Below are 15,274 nucleotides of genomic sequence, written 5' to 3' on the forward strand. Positions count from 1 at the left end.
AAGGAAAAAACAGAAACTGGCACTGGGCTCTAGGTTAATAGGTTAGTCCCAAAAATCATATAAAATAGCATATAAATGCATATAAAACATCCTAGATGGATAATATAATAGCATGGAACAATCAAAAATTATAGATATGTTGGAGACGTATCAAGCATCCCCAAGCTTAATTCATGCTCGTCCTCGAGTAGGAAAATGATAAAAACAGAATTTTTTATGTGGAATGCTACCTAACATATTTATCAATGTAATTTTCTTTATTGTGGCAAGAATATTCAGATCCATAAGATTCAAGAAAAAAGTTTAATATTGACATAAAAATAATAATAATCCAAGCATACTAACCAAGCAATTATGTCTTATCAAAATAACATAGCCAAAGAAAGCTTATCCCTACAAAATCATATAGTTTGGCCATGCTTCATTTTCGTCACACAAAATGCTCCCATCATGCACAACCCCGATGACAAGCCGAGCAATTGGTTCATACTTTTTAACGCGCTTCAGCCTTTTCAACCCTTATGCAATACATGAGCGCAAGCCATGGACATAGCACTATGGGTGGAATAGAATATAATGATGGGGGTTGTGTGGAGAAGACAAAAAGGAGAAAGTCTCACATTGACGTGTCTAATCAACGGGCTATGGAGATGCCCATCAATTGATGTCAATGTGAGGAGTAGGGATTGCCATGCAACGGATGCACTAGAGCTATAAATGTATGAAAGCTCAGCAAAAGAAACTAAGTGGGTGTGCATCCAACTTGCTTGCTCACGAAGACCTAGGGCATTTGAGGAAGCCCATTGTTGGAATATACAAGCCAAGTTATATAATGAAAAATTCCCACTAGTATATGAAAGTGACAAAACAAAAGGCTCTCTACCATAAAGATCATGGTGCTACTTTGAAGCACAAATGTGGAAAAAAGGATAGTAGCATTTCCCCTTATTATTATTATTTTTGGGGCATTCCTTTTTTTATTTGGCCTTTCTCTTTTTTGGGGACAATGCTCTATTAATGATGATCATCAAACTTCTATTTATTTACAACTCAATGATTACAACTCGATACTAGAACAAAGTATGACTCTATGAATGCCTCTGGCGGTGTACCGGGCAGGGCAATGAATCAAGAGTGGCAAGTATGAAAAATTATGGATGGTGGCTTTGCCACAAATACGATGTCAACTACATGATCATGCAAGGCAATATGACAATGATGATGTGTGTCACGATAAATGGAACGGTGGAAAGTTGCATGGCAATATATCTCGGAATGACTATGGAAATGCCATTATAGGTAGGTATGGTGGATTTTTTGAGGAAGATATAAGGAGGTTTATGTGTGACAGTGTGTATCATACCACGGGGTTTGGATGCACTGGCGAAGTTTGCACCAACTCTCAAGGTGAGAAAGGGAAATGCACGGTACAGAAGAGGCTAGCAATTATGGAAGGGTGAGAGTGCGTATAATCCATGGACTCAACATTAGTCATAAAGAACTCACATACTTATTGAAAAATCTACAAGTCATCAAAAACCAAGCATTACGCGCATGCTCCTAGGGGGATAGATTGGTAGGAAAAGACCATCGCTCATCCCCGACCGCCACTCATAAGGAAGACAATCAAAAAAACACCTCATGTTTCAAATTTGTTACACAATGTTCACCATATGTGCATGCTACGGGACTTGCAAACTTTTTTTTGAACCTTGGACAGTAGGAACCTCCTATTGTTATGATTGTATTAATACGATGTTGTACAGGTTACATGGTATCTTTACATATGTCGACCCCGCATTTTGGGGGGTGGGAGAGTTGCTAGGCTACTGAGGAAAGAATGATAGGGATGAGATGTTTATGCTTTTCCTTGACCCTATAGGTAAGGAGAGAGAAATCCTTCTTACTTCTGTCCACCCAAGAATTTTTTGTTGGTACAATCCCTCTAAAATGTTTATTATTGTGTTCTTTCCATAAACTCCATGCTGCAAGTAAGAACATCTTCATAAAAAGAGGTCAATCCCAGTTTTGTTTGGCCAAGGTAACATTCTGTAGACGTGAATTTCCTTGTGGCCAGGAAAGACCAAGGCTGGTCCAGCAAGCAGTGCTGAAGTGACACTCGAAGAACAAGTGCTCCAAAGTTTCCTCAATTCGTAACCCACAAAGAATACAGTTGTGATCCTCACCAATGTTGCAATGTCGTCGTTTAAGCATATTCCTAGTGTTGAGGCGATCTGACAATAACAGCCAACCAAAAACCTTAATTTTCATGGTGGATCTTGATTTCCAAATCCATCCAAAGGCCTGATGCGTCCGAATATCCCTGAAGTAGAATGTGTAGTACTTGTGCGCCGTGAATTGTGCTGATCCCCATGCATATGACCAAACATCCTGCTCATCAGATAAGACAGTCGTGGCCAAGTCAGATTGAAGTTGACGAATTTCAGCGTGCACTTGTTCCGAGAGTGGTAGGTGGAACGCCTCGCGGAGTGTCGTAATGGATAAGAAATCATTGACAGAGATATCTTCATTGATGGTGTAAGAGAACGCTCGAGGGTATTTGTCAGCAATTATGTTGTCGGTCCACAAATCTTTCCAGAACAGAACATTCCTGCCATTTTCCACCTGGATTGTGGAGATCCACCTGTAAATGGGCATTAACTTTGCAACATCCCACCACCAAAAGGAGCCACACGTGTCCGAAGCCTGTGGTATGTGGTTCGAGTAATATGTTTCCCAAATGAGCTGAACCCAGGGCACATCCCAGCCATTATAGAATTTGTGTAGATATTTGAGTAAGAGGGCATCTCCTTGTGTTCTTAGATCAATCACACCTAGCCCTCCACAATCCTTAGGTTGGCATACCATGCTCCAGGAGGCTAGGGAATTGCATTTATCTCCCTGTTTAGTTTTTTTAGTCCACAAGCATTTCCATCTGATCTTATCCAGAAGTTCAATGATCTTGGTTGGCAATCTGAGTGTACAAAGAGCAAATATGATCAAAGAGGTAATTACCGAATTGAGTAGTGATAGCTTTTCGCCGTAGGATATCATATTAAGAGTGGATGATAATCTTCTTTCAATAGAGCAAACCAGCGGCATGAGCTCAATGACCGTTGGTCGGGTAGTGCCAAGTGGAGGGCCCAGATAGGTAAACGGTAACTTGCCTATGGTGCATCCAAATATATTGGCTATTTCCTGAGTCTTTGCCGGGTCACAGTTCATTGGGATTAGAGTTGATTTATGAAAGTTTATTTTCAACCCAATGGACGTTGCATAGACATTTAATATATCCCTAATAGTTGTAGCCTGTTGGGTGCATGCAGGCAGTACCAGGATGGTGTCGTCGGCGTATTGAATTACAGGATAATCATTTTGGCGCGAGGAGGGGAACGACAGCTGGATCAAATTGCGTGCAAAAGCATCATTTATAGCCGCTTGCAAGAGGTCAGCCGCTAGAACAAAAATGAGGGGGGGGGGAGAGGATCCCCCTGTCTCACCCCGCATTTGCAATGAAATTGACGGCCAGGAGTGCCATTAAGAAGGACCGAAGATTTGCCTGAGGAGAAGATGCACCGAATCCAGCCCACCCATTTATCATTGAATCCCATGCTTTTCATAATTTCAATCATTGCATCGTGCTCAATCGTATCAAAAGCTTTTTGCAAAATCTAATTTTAGAAGCATGATTTCTTTTTTGGATGATTGGCATTGATATATGTATTCGTAAGCCCATGCAAGACGATCTTGTATAGTCCGTCCTTTGAGAAATCCATATTGGTTCCTGTGCACGATTTTGAGGATGATTTTTTGGAGTCTATTAGCCAATACTTTTGTGACCACTTTGAGACAACAATTGAGAAGCGTGATTGGTCTATAGTCATTGATAGACTCTGGAGAGCCGAATTTGGGGATAAGCGTGATGAAACCATCATTAATACTTTGCAAATTAAGTTCCCCATTGTGGAATTGATTGCACAAGTTATAAAAGTCTTGCTTGATGATTGGCCAACAACATTTTAAGAATAAACCATTGAATCCGTCCGGACCTGGGGCTCTGTCAGCGGGCATTTCTCTAACAACTTTGTCGATCTCCTCATGCGTAAAGGGAACAGTTAGATTGTCAAGTCCCTCAAATTTCTTGATTAATACTTGAAAACTTCAACACAAGTATTTCTCAAATTCACAACTACTCAACTAGCACACTCTAATATTACCACCTTTATATCTCAAAACAATTATCAAGTATCAAACTTCTCCTAGTATTCAACGCACTTTATATGAAAGTTTTTATTATACCCCTCTTGGATGCCTATCATATTAGGACTAGCTTCATAACCAAAGAAAATTACCATGATGTTCTAAAGGACTCTCAAAATAATATAAGTGAAGCACTAGAGAAAATGACAAACTACTCCGAAAGATATAAGTGAAGATCAATGAGTAGTCGAATAATTATGCAACTATATGAAGACTATCTAACATTTAATTTCAGATCTTGGGATATTATTCAAACAGTAAGCAAAACAAAATAAAATGAAATGACGCTCCAAGCAAAACACATATCATGTGGTGAATAAAAATTTAGCTCCAAGTAAAGTTACTGATGAATGAAAACGAAAGAGGGGATGCCTTCTGGGGCACCCCCAAGCTTAGACTCTTGGTTTTCCTTGAATATTACCTTGGGGTGCGTTGGGCATCCCCAAGCTTAGGCTCTTGCCACTCCTTATTCCACAGTCCATCGAATCTTTACCCAAAACTTGAAAACTTCACAACGCAAAACTCAACAGAAAACTCGTAACCTCCGTTAGTATAAGAAAATAAATCACCACTTAGGTACTGTTGTGAACACATTATAAATTCATATTGGTGTAATATCTACTGTATTTCAACTCATCTATGGTTCATACCCTCCAATACTACTCATAGATTCATCAAAATAAGCAAACAACACATAGAAAACAGAATCTGTCAAAAACAGAACAGTCTGTAGTAATCTGTATCAAACGTATACTTCTGGAACTCAAAAAAATCGGAAATAAATTGGTGGACGTGAGGAATTTGTCTATTAATCATCTTCAAAAAGAATCAACCTAATCTCACTCTCCAGTAAAACATGTCAGCAAAACTTTTGAGTGCTAAAGTTTCTGTTTTTTACAGCAAGATTGCAAAGACTTTCCCCAAGTCTCCCCAAAGGTTCTACTTGGCACAAACACTAATTAAAACATAAAAACACATATAAATAGAGGCTAGATGAATTATTTATTACTAAACAGGAACAAAAGTCAATAACAAAAATAAAATTGGGTTGCCTCCCAACAAGCGCTATCGTTTAACGCCCCTAGCTAGGCATGATGATTTCAATGATGCTCACATAAAAGATAAGAATTGTAACATAAAGAGAGCATCATGAAGAATATTACTAGAACATTTAAGTCTAACCCACTTCCTATGCATATGGATTTTGTGAGCAAACAACTTATGAGAACAATAATCAACTACCATAGGAAGGCAAAACAAGCATAGCTTCAAGATTTTCAACATGTAGAGAGGAAACTTGATATTATTGAAATTCCTACAAGCATATATTCCTCCCTCATAATAATTTTCAGTAGCATCATGAATGAATTCAACAATATAACCATCACATAAAGCATTCTTTTCATGATCTACAAGTATGCAAAGTTGACACTCTTCCAAAATAGTGGGATTAACATTAACTAAAGTCATGACCTCTCCAAACCCAATTTCATAATTATCACAGTAAGATTCAACACCCTCCAAAATAGTGGGATCATTATTTCCTAAAGTTGACACTCTTCCAAACCCACTTTCATCAATATAATCATCATAAATAGGAGGCATGCCATCATCAAAATAAATTTGCTCATCAAAACTTGGGGGACAAAGAATATCATCTTCATCAAACATAGCATCCCCAAGCTTGTGGCTTTGCATATCATTAGCATCATGGATATTCAAAGAATTCATACTAACAACATTGCAATCATGCTCATCATCCAAAGATTTAGTGCCAAACATTTTAATACATTATTTTTCTAGCATTTTGGCACAATGATTGGAATCCTTATTTTCATGAAAGACATTAAAAAGATGAAGCATATGAGGTATCCTCAATTCCATTTTTTTAATTTCTTTTATAAACCAAACTAGTGATAAAACAACAAACTAAAAGATTCGATTGCAAGATCTAAAGATATACCTTCAAGCACTAACCTCCCCGGCAATGGCGCCAAAAAAGAGCTTGATGTCTACTACACAACCTTCTTGTTGTAGACGTTGTTGGGCCTCCAAGTGTAGAGGTTTGTAGGACAGTAGCAAATTTCCCTCAAGTGGATGACCTAAGGTTTATCAATCCGTGGGAGGCGTAGGATGAAGATGGTCTCTCTCAAGCAACCCTGCAACCAAATAACAAAGAGTCTCTTGTGTCCCCAACACACCCAATACAATGGTAAAATGTATAGGTGCACTAGTTCAGCGAAGAGATGGTGATACAAGTGCAATATGGATAGTAGATAATGGTTTTTGTAATCTCAAAATATAAAAACAGCAAGGTAGCAAGTGGTAAAAGTGAGCACAAACAGTATTGCAATGCTAGGAAACAAGGCCTAGGATTCATACTTTCACTAGTGCAAGTTCTCTCAACAATAATAACAAAATTGGATCATATAACTATCCCTCAACATGCAACAAAGAGTCACTCCAAAGTCACTAATAGCAGAGAACAAACGAAGAGATTATTGTAGGGTACGAAACCAACTCAAAGTTATCCTTTCTGATCGATCTATTATAGAGTTCGTACTAGAATAACACCTTAAGACACAAATCAACCAAAACCCTAATGTCACCTAGATACTCCAATGTCACCTCAAGTATCCGTGGGTATGATTATACGATATGCATCACACAATCTTAGATTCATCTATTCAACCAACACAAAGAACTTTAAAGAGTGCCTCAAAGTTTCTACCGAAGAGTCAAGACGAAAACGTGTGCCAACCCCTATGCATAAGTTCACGAGGTCACAGAACTCGCAAGTTGATCACCAAAACATACATCAAGTGGATCACGTGATATCCCATTGTCACCACAGATAAGTGCATGCGAGACATACATCTAGTGTTCTCAAATCCTTAAAGACTCAATCCGATAAGAGAACTTCAAAGGGAACACTCAATTCATCACAAGAGAGTACAGGGGGAGAAACATCATAAGATCCAACTATAATAGCAAAGCTCGTGATACATCAAGATCGTTCCGAATCAAGAACACGAGAGAGAGAGAGAGAGAGAGAGAGAGAGATCAAATAGATAGCTACTGGTACATACCCTCAGCCCCAAGGGTGAACTACTCCCTCCTCGTCAAGGAGAGTGCAGGAATGATGAAGATGGCCACCGGAGAGGGATTCCCCCCCTTCGGCAGGGTGTCGGAACGGTTCTAGATTGATTTTCGGTGTCTATGGAGGCTTCTGGCGGCAGAACTCCCGATCTAGGTTATTTTCTGGAGGTTTTTGTATTTATAGGAATTTTTGGCGTCGGTCTAACGTCAAGGAGGTGCCCGAGTCGTCCACGAGGCAGGCCCACGCGCCTGGGGGGTGGGCGCCACCACCCTCGTGGACGGCCTGGGACTCTTCTGGCCCCACTCTTTCACTCCGGGGTCTTCTTTTGGTCCATAAAAAATCGTCAAAAATTGGCATGTCAATTGGACTCCGTTTGGTATTCCTTTTCTGTAAAACTCAAAAACAAGGAAAAAACAGAAACTGACACTGGGCTCTAGGTTAATAGGTTAGTCCCAAAAATCATATAAAATAGCATATAAATGCATATAAAACATCCTAGATGGATAATATAATAGCATGGAACAATCCAAAATTATAGATATGTTGGAGACGTATCACGGCCTCACCAGGATGGCTCGCGAGGGGCGGAGAGATCAAGACAAGGCGAACCTCGCGAGGTTTCAATGACGTAAGGCATGACGATTGAGACCAGGCAGGCGCCAGCAGGCGCAGTGTCCTCGCTTCCTCTTTGGTGCCAAGGAGGCAAGCGCAGGCGAGGAGTTCCAAGGCATCAGGCAATGGTTTCCATATCGGTGCAACAAGACCAAGACGAGTAGAACGGCAGGACGGAGGTCACTGTGGAGCCCAAGACGGCGTCACCTCGAGAGCCTTTGGCAGGCGAAGACTACTTTTGTTAGGATAACTTGTACTAGTTGTCTCCCTTCGAATTTGGCCATTGTGGGACCCCTTCCCGCTCAATATTTGGTAAGAGGACCAATGCCACTATAAATAGTACTAGCCACCATAGCAAGATGGGAAGTGGGAGTATCTAGATCATCCTTAAACACACAAGCTCACCAAGCACAAGAACACCTCTCCTTAGGAGGCTATTCTTCCCTTGTAACTGTTCATCCACAGCCCAAGAGGCAATCCACCACACCACACTGGAGTAGGGTATTACACCACAACGGTGGCCCGAACCAGTATAAATCTTGTGTCTCGTGTTCTTTGGGTCCGCCGAAGCTAGGCCGTGAGATCATTGAGTGTGCGGTCTAGAGGGGGGGAGATCTTCGTGCGCACCCAAGTGTTCGAACCTCAAGGGTTTTGCCGGAATCTGAAATCCAACATTTGGCGCGCCAGGTAGGGGTGCGCCGAAGCCTTCTTATTCATCGATCCACGCTTCATCACTCCACCAACTTCATGGCTGACGCTCGCCGGGCTAGAGCGGAGCGCCGGGCCGCTCTCGCCGCCCGCGTCGCCCAGACAGCCCCAGTAGGCGGGCCTCCCCGCCATTCTCCCTCACCCGCCGCCAATGCCGTCATCGGTCCGGTAGCAAACGAGCAGCAAGCCTCTTTGCTGCATCCCTCCATGCGCCGAGACGGCCACACTGCCACCCCGTCGCTGACTCCGGCCGGCTCGTCATCTCATGCTCGTCGTGCACCCACGGATGCACAGGCCGCGCTGCTCATGGTGCGCGAGCTCCTGCGCTACCATCCGGTCGACGACCTCTACGAGGACTGGCTGGACCGCATTGCCGAGCTCGTCAGCGCCGCGGGAGGCTCTCCTACACCATCCCACTCGCTGCCTCGCCCGCCCCCAGCTGCGTGCGATGTGGCTCACGGAGCGCCTCCGCCTCCTCCGCAACAAGATGGCACCCTTGCGCCGAGGCGTGCGGCTCAGGGAGCACCTCAGCCTCCCCTGCGTCACAACGGCATCCTTGCTCCAAGATGCGCGGCCCAGCGGCGCGACCCATAGCACCACGTGCCCGCGCATGAAGAAAGAAGCTGCCAAGAGATTCCCCGTCCACAAGGAAACGCTCCACCACTCCCTGCTCCGCTGCGCCAGGATTGCTTGCTGCGACAGGGCCATGCGCCGCGTGCCGTGGCGGCGCAGGGGCACCACGACCAAGATTTGCCTCCACGACGGGCCTCGGTGGCCACGTCGGGCTGTCGTGCCTTCGCTCCTGAGTTGCACGACATCGTCTGGCCATGCAAGTTCAAGCCAGATCTGCCTCCTCGCTACGATGGCACCCCCGACCCTGCGGAGTTTCTGTAGCTCTACGAGCTGAGCATCGAAGTGGCCTACGGCGACAAAAAGGTTATGGCGAACTGGTTTCCCATGGCTCTCAAGGACGGTGCCCGCTCATGGCTCCTGAACCTGCCCCCAGGCTCGATTTCCTCCTGGGACGAAATGCGCGACCGCTTCATCGCCAACTTCCAGGGCACTCGCGACCGCCCCCCGGTCGCGGGTGACCTACGCCGCATCAAGGAACAACCAGGAGAAACCCTGCAGAAATACATCCAACGCTTCAATAGCGCGTGAATCAAGATCCCCAAGGTAACGGACGAGGCCATCATCTCGGCGTTCTCCCACGGTGTCTGCGACATCAAGATGAAGGAGGAGCTCGCCATCCATGAAGAGTTGTGCACGACCTTGGAGCTGTTTGACATCGCGACCAAGTGTGCAAGAGCTGAGGAGGGGTGCCTCTCCCTCCTCGAGCTCCCTACTGCGGACCCAGAGGAGAAGAAGGCCAAGGTCAAGGATATGAAGCGCAAGGGAGTGGTCGTGCTCTCGGCAGAACCAGACACCAAGCACATCCGAGATCTTCAGATCTTCCCGAGTCATCCAAGGGCAGCCGCATGTTCTGCGCCTTCCACAACATGCGCACGCACAACACTAATGACTGTCAAGAGCTCAGGGCCATTCGAGATGGACGCTTAGGTCGACGCCCCGAGCACAACGACCGGGGCTACGGCCGAGGAGGTGGACGCGGTGGAGGACGTTGGGACGACCATGGCCAACCTCGCGAGGATCGTTGGTAGGATCAGCCTCGTGAGGGCACCTGGAGGGACCAGCCTCGTGAGGACCATCCTCAGGGCAACCCTGGTCTCCCTCCACTGCCGCCGCCAAGAAGGAACGACGACCATCAACAGGACGAGGGGGCTGGGGGCTTCCAAGAGCCGCGAGCTATCGCCTGTATCCTAGGCGGAGCTCAAGCCCCAGCTTCTCAGTGAGTCTTCAAGCAGTTTGCTCGCGAGGTGAACGCAGTTCTCCCTATGCTCGAAGCCACGCGCCTGCTCAGATGGTCCAAGTATGCCCTCACCTTTAGCTCGGCAGACCAGCTCAAGTGCGCGGCAACGACCGGCATTCTCCCAATGCTCTCTTCGCCCGTCATCAGCAATGTCCAAGTCACCAAGACCCTCATCGACGGCAGCGCAGGGCTCAATGTCCTGTCCGTCGAGACTTTCGAGAGCCTTCAAGCGCCATACGATCAACTACAGCCTACCAAGCCTTTCTCAGGAGTGACTGACGGCTCTACCACCCCGATAGGGAAAGTTCGTCTCCCTGTCACCCTCGGTCAGCGCGACAACTACCACACCGATCTTATCAACTTCGACGTTGCCCACATCAGTCTGTCGTACAATGCCATCCTCGGGTACCCAGCGCTGGCCAAATTCATGGCAGTCACCCACCATGGCTACAATGTCCTCAAGATGCTCGGAAGCGGTGGAATCATCTCCATCCCCTGTGAAGAAAGAGACACGTTGTGCTCCCTCGAGCACGCCTTCCAAGCTGCATCACTCGAAGACCCCGACAGCAACGTAGCGCAATACCCTCCTGAGGCCAACCCCAAAAACAAGAAGCAGCTGCTCCACACTGGACCCCAAGGGAGCGGCACCTCCAGCGGCACCACTTTAGGATCTACACGTGCGCCTGGGGCGCCTCCCTCCCTTGCATAGGGAGGCGCGCCCGATGCTGTCCTCTGGCAGGGCTCGGGGGCTCTCTTTTGGAGGGCCTCAGACCTGGCCAGCATCACGAGGGAGGCGCTCGGACACCACGTGGAGGCGTGCTTTGCGGCACGCTTCCCTCGGGAGGGCGCCAGGCGAAGAGCACCTGGCACTCAGGACTTCATCGACGAGGCATCTCAGGAGCTTCAGGATGCAACAGCAATACATGGCGACCGCCACCCACCTGGCATTGCTCCCCACCCAGGCGAGGGTGGTGAGCTGCACGCCTGCATCGACATCCCTGGGCTCAACCGGGCCGCATCTCAGGAGCGCTTCTGGCCTTCGCGTGTTGGACGCTGCGAGGGTCCACCTCACAATTACGTTCGCATGTCGTTCGGCTTGCCGAGCGTGGCTGCTGCCTTCTAGCGCAACCTGCGGAGCATCATGGCGGGTCAGGAGGACAGGCATCACGTAGTCCTGGCAGAGATGGAGACGGTCCTTCGAAGGCCACCCGAGCCTCCAGAGCCTCCCGAGGCTTAGGGCCTCGACAGCTCATGAGGGGCGACTTCTTCGCTTTGCATCTTCAGCTACCCCAACACCCCTTCAGCAACCAAATCAGGTGACATCTTTCCAAGTTCATTTAGCTGGGAGCGCCCCTTGGGCTGCATCATTCCCAGGCCGCGTGGGTCTGCCCCTGCGGCATGTATCTACTTGCATCTTCAGTTCACTCTGCTGGGAGTGCCCCTCGGGCAGCATCATCCCCAGGCCGCTCAGGTCCAACCCAGTGGCATGTATTGTTCCTGCATTTACCTGAGCCAGTTTGCTTCTCATGCTTTATCTACCTATGGTTATCAACTGCTTGATTGTCACCCACCAAGGGAGCCGCACGCTGATTGTCTTTCTTCAGGATCCTTCGCATAAGCAGGCTAGGCACGATGTCTGTGCTCGGGCCTGTCCCTGCAGCGTCGATAAATCCAACGGCTGAGCTTTGTCTGGTGGGCCGCCCCATTCATGTCACCTCCTGGGGTCGTTGGTGCTTGGCCTTCTTGTGTGATAGCCTCAGGAAATCCACTCGGCGCGGGTTGTCTAACCATCTCGCAGGAACGCCACAGCCATCAAGAACCAAGACCAGGCGCAACCCGCCTTGAGGTAGGGCCTCGTGAGTCCTGCGCTGGCTCACGAGTGCCCAGATACACTTCCTCCAGCCCTGTCGTGCAAGCCACGTGTCAGGGCGGGGCTGTACATGCCCCGGGGGCTCCACTCAGAGGGGGGGCCCTCCCACGTACCAGTGGAAGCACCATGCTCCGCGCTGGCAGTCGACACTGCCGAGGAGCGGCTATGCCCGTGCATGTGCGGAAGCGCCATGGTCTGTCCTGGTGATAAACAACTAACGGCGGCCTCACGGCCGTACCAACCTCAGGGAGCCTCCGGGCTTGGTGTCTGGCCTCATCGCAACACCTCCCCTCGAGAGAGTCGCGCGAGGGGGCTGGGCACGGGGGCTGCGCTCGGGTCACGCCCAAGCGTATGCCACCCCGCCAGGTCCCTCGGACCTGGCCGTCACGCGCTCTCCCAAGCGGAGCTAAGGTACGAAGGTCGTTTGAACGTCAAGGGGGACTCCTGAGCATCGCGACTCAGGATCCTAACTGACCATGTAGCCCCTCACTCCTTGGTCTGTCCTGGTGATTCGGTCGGTCTAGTGGCGGCTGAGGTATGCGCGGGGTCGGGCCCTGCCGACGTAGAACACTAGACCTACCCTTGCATCTCCTTTCCACAAGTTGTTTGCACATCAAGGGGGACTCCTGAGCATCGCGACTCAGGAGCCTAACTGATCACGTAGCCCCTCACTCCTTGGTCCATCCTGGTGATCTGGTCGGCCCAATGGCGGCTGAGGTATGCGCGGGGTCGGGCTCTGCCGACATAGAAACTAAAGCAAATGGGAAGGAAATCACAAAATCTCAAAGCAAATATTACAAGACATATTGTTCTCCGAGTATCAAGCACAAGTTTAAACGCCTCCACGAGGCACGATACATGATGTAGGAGTTTAAACAGGAAAGGAGCCGCAAGCAAGTCATCCCTGGACACCGTCGGCGCCCGCAAGAGGCGCCCCCTCCTGGGTGGCGTCACCTTCACCTGTACCGCTGGTCAGAGGCGCGGGGCCGAAGGCGCAGAACCTCTGCATCAGGGCCTCCACCTGACCCTTCACAGCTGCGGCGGCAGCTGCATAGTGCTCGTCGGCCACAGGCTCCAGCAGCTCGTCAAGGCGGGCGGCAGGATCGCGAAGATGGAGGTGGCTGAAGATGCACGTCAGCACGGCTGAAGAAAGGACGCGAGCCTCTTCCTCTGCCATGGGGTCGATGCCGCTCACGACTTCCTCAAGCGCCTCGACCAAGTAGGGAAGCAACTGGGCAGGAACGTCCTCATCGGTGGCCAGCGGCTTCTCCAAGCCCTTCTCATAGAGTGTCTTCAGAGCCTTGTGAGACCTCTTCTCGAGGAGCGCGAAGGCCGCGCGGTCCACGGCCAGAACCTTTGCCTCGACATCAAGTTCGTCTTTCTCCGCCTGCACCTTTCGCTCCAGCTCCTCCAGCCGGCCGCGCTCAGCGGCATGCGCCTGCGCCAGCTGCTCTAGCTCGGCATCGCGACCCTTGATGGCGTCCTCCCTGGCCTTCATCCTCTCTTCCTCCGCCTTACAGCCACGAGCATCTCCAGCATGCTCTTCACGCAGGATCTTCAGCTCGGCCTCCAGCACCTGGCAGCGACCTTGGGCGGTCTCGACATCCTTCAGCCCCGCCTCGCGAGTAGCTGTTGCCTGAGCGGTGGCTCACTTCTACCCCTCGGAGGTCGCCGCGGCCTGTCTCAGTGCCGCCCGAATGGACATGTCAGAATGAAGCCGGCTAGAGACCAGCTCCAGGCGACCAGCCGCCAGGAGGGGTTCGGCGCCCTGAAGATCTTCTCGCAGTCGGGCCATCTCAGAAAGGGCCCGCTCCAGGACGTCAGCAAAAGCGGAGGAACCTGGGGTCAGCAGCACGGCAGAAGGAGGAGGAAGAGGCGTCGTCATCACCATGGCCTGGGAGGTAGGAGGCTCCTGAGCCCCTGGGACCCCAGCACCTGAGCCGGACGTCGGCACCTCCGGGACCAGCGGGGCCTCGGGGGCTGACTTCTCCCGAGGATGCTCCACCCAACCTCGCGAGAATGATCAGGCTGAAGAAGCACGAGCGCCGTCTCCACCTTCACTCATGGAGAAGGGTGTGGACGCAGGAGGCGACCTTGGCTCAAGCGGTACCACCTCGCCATCCCCTCCCCTCTTTGCCGCATGCCTAGTTGCATAACGAAGAAGAAGAGTCAGAAGCAAGCATCAGAAGAAAGAACAAGGCGGGATGAGAACGCTTACTGGTCCACCGCAGCATAGTCCCTCCGCTTCGGGAGCTTGAAGCCAGAGAGCTTCGCGACCCGAGGCACGGGCGCACCAGCTCCGAGAGCAGAAGCAGGGGCAGCAGCTGGGTCGGAGGCAGCTCCAGGCGACAGTGAGGCAGGAGCGTCGTCTCGAGAAAGCAGCGCTGACCTGCTCTTCGTCAGAACCACGGGCGGCTCCCCCTTCTCTAGGAGGATATCGTCCTCTCCATCGTCCTCGGGCAGGAAGCGGAGGATGTCAGCCTTGCGCAAGGGGGAGGTCTCCCCCATCTCCTCGGGGGCTACCTCTGGGTCGCGCTCCTCGTCGTCATCCTCCTCCTCCTCTCCTTCCTTGCGGGACTCACCAGAAGATACGTCCACCGTCGCCGCAGGAACCTCAGAAGGCGCTGGCGGCACTAGGCCGCGCCCGTCAAAGGTGGGCATGGCGCCCACGACCTGCGCCCCGTCCTTCCGGTGGAACAAGGGAGCGTGGGGATTCGGCGGATACTCTTGGTCATCTCCGACCAAGAGATGGAGGGCCGCGGCTAGCTCCTCGTCGGACAAGGCCTTCGGGCTCAAGCGGAGCTTGTCTTCCCCATCCACAAGCATCCACATGGGGCGCGTGCGTGCCTGGAGA

General features: G+C 49.8%; 1 pseudogene; it reads right to left on the bottom strand.

Annotated features, from left to right (window-relative positions):
* Window positions 1–1,821: 1,821 nt before the first annotated feature.
* On the bottom strand, window positions 1,822–13,918 carry LOC119272308 (annotated as a pseudogene).
* Between the last annotated feature and the right edge of the window lie 1,356 nt (window positions 13,919–15,274).

Source organism: Triticum dicoccoides, chromosome 3A, assembly GCF_002162155.2.
Source record: "Triticum dicoccoides isolate Atlit2015 ecotype Zavitan chromosome 3A, WEW_v2.0, whole genome shotgun sequence".
Lineage (NCBI taxonomy): Eukaryota > Viridiplantae > Streptophyta > Magnoliopsida > Poales > Poaceae > Triticum > Triticum dicoccoides.